Genomic DNA, 2,500 nt, shown 5'->3' on the forward strand with positions numbered 1-2,500 from the left:
GAATTGGGCGTGGGGCTAGCAACCTCATTCTTTAACACTTGCTGAGAAAGCAAAGGGATTTTCTACCGCCATTACCTACCCTTCAAAGGGGGACTGATGGGATATGGATATATATATATATATATATATATATATATATATATATATATATATATATATATATATATATATATATATATATATATATATTACTAAAAGGACCTCATTCAAACTGGATGGTATTTAATGGAGTTTTTATTCAAAAAGTTTACAAGCTTTCTTGGACAAACAGTCCCATTATCAGAAATATCCGTGCAATGAGCAAACGCATAGTCCGGCTGTATTTACATCTGTGTGCTGGGTACTTTAATCCTATAATCGCCTAGCTCTTCCCTGGGTATGACCTCCACCCTCTCTTGACCTTGGTCTTTCTCTGATCCCTGGTTCCAGATGTCCGTTTTCCAAAGCGTTCTCTTGCGTTTTTCTTCCGTTTCTTGCTACTGGGAGGTAGGATTTTTCTAGATATGCTGTCTTCAAAGCCACCGTTTCAGTGTTCCTGCCATGTGTTGGCGCAAGTTATGGGCGTTCTCTACAACCAGTCTAGATGTTTTGTTGGTGTTCCTGTACAGAAAACTCATATTTTCCCCAGTCTATTCTGTGATCATTTTCCCAACAGTGTTTGGCAGCTGCCGACGTCTGATTATAATACCTATGTTCTGGCAGATGTTGTTTGCTTCGCTCTTTACATGATTTTGCCAGTTTCATATAGTACCCTTCTTCACAGTCTAGACACGCTGCCATATAAGCCCCCTCCTAATCTTCTTCTACCGACTTTGTTTCTAACTATTTTATTCCTAATGGTGTTTTTGTAGCTGCCTATCAATTTGAAATTATTTGCTTCCTGTTGATGGTTGCAATAGAGTTGTCCGGAACTGTAATTATTTTCTTTCCTACCAAATGTTCCTTTTCAATCCTTTTCCCTCTCCCCAAAATAGTTTTCCTTGCTTTGATATGCCCACTCCCACCAATATACTTAGGTAGCCTGTCTCCTAAAACTCTCCCTCAGGTAATCCAACTCTTCGTCTAAAAATTCAGGACTGCAAATCCTATAAGCCTGATGGCCAACCCTGTCATTAATCCTATTTTATTCTACTAATGCACAGAATAATATATATATATATATATATATATATATATATATATATATATATATATATATATATATATGTATATATATATATTATACATGTAGAGTATATATATATATATATATATATATATATATATATATATATATATATATATATATATATATATATATATATATATATATATACATATACAGGGTGTTTCAATTAGAGGCCTCCCCTCTACAACAAACTAAAATTGTATGACAAAAACAAAAGTAATTCCAGAACAGTATTTATTTAAGTTTCGCTCTGAGTATTTAATATTTTGTGTGCCTCCATCTGCCTGTACCACAGCCTGCATTCTTGAGGGGTATGATTGCATGGAAATCGCAAAAAGCTGAGACTCAAACTCCATTTCCCTGAGCATTCGGTCACACCTCTCTCTTCGTCATACTGGGTCGTCACAAGAATAGGACAAACCATCATCAAGTTCACTGTGTGCGCTTCCAACACGATCCTTTAAGATACTACCAATGTTTCTACACACATTAAGGTCAGGAGCTACCTGGAAATTCACTTGACGAGAAGAAATGATATCACTGTTTCAGAAGCAGCTCCTGTGTCTGAAAGAGCCTTCAAACATGGTGCCTTATCGTAAAAATGTGACTTCAACAGATAACACATTTTCCAGGATCTTTGAGGAAAGGAAATACTCCACTAGTACACAGTTTTCTCTGAAGTATTCGCCATTCCATGACTGTCCTTTTCTTTGATGATCCACATTAACCGTTTGGCTGTGCAAACAGAAAAATTCCAAACATTCAGGAAATTTCACAACTTTGGCGATAGTGCACATCATCGCTGATATCATCCAACTTTGCAGCCCAAATGATGTCATTTTATGATTTGGCTTCCTGACTGGTTAAATGAAGAACTTCATCTGATGGCAACATGGAGAAAGTCAGCTTCATCCCAATCTTTAAAAAATGAACCACAAAACCATGCACAGTCTTCTCTCTGTTGCTGAGTGGTGTTAGGCTTGCTGATAACATGAAATGGCTTGATACAGATTTTCAACTCACGATATACAGCACCATAACTCTCTTCCTTCTCCTTTTTGTTTCTGGATTCATGCCAGTTTCGTAAAGACTTTCTTGGTCTACCCACTGCCTCAGCTTATGATGTCTTTTCACTCCTGAGAAAGGACTTCAGGCCTTCCAAGCATCTATCTTTTGCGATGACATTCATATGGATTTTTGTTCCAGTTTCTTTTAACAAAGTTCATCTCTTTAATGTATTTAGCTATCCAGGAACATGAAATGAAGGATGCGCCAGCATCCCTGGCCTCTCTGAAGGTTATAGCCTGGATTCGGTCAATCCATCTGATTTCC

The 2,500-nt window shown here is 37.2% G+C and overlaps 1 protein-coding gene across 1 annotated transcript in view; it reads left to right on the forward strand.

Moving 5' to 3' along the window:
* Positions 1-2,500, forward strand: part of LOC136849397 (uncharacterized) — a 44,659-nt gene that overhangs the window by 37,677 nt on the left and 4,482 nt on the right. The window lies entirely within an intron of this gene.

The sequence above is a fragment of the Macrobrachium rosenbergii genome, chromosome 21 (assembly GCF_040412425.1).
Source record: "Macrobrachium rosenbergii isolate ZJJX-2024 chromosome 21, ASM4041242v1, whole genome shotgun sequence".
Taxonomy (NCBI): domain Eukaryota; kingdom Metazoa; phylum Arthropoda; class Malacostraca; order Decapoda; family Palaemonidae; genus Macrobrachium; species Macrobrachium rosenbergii.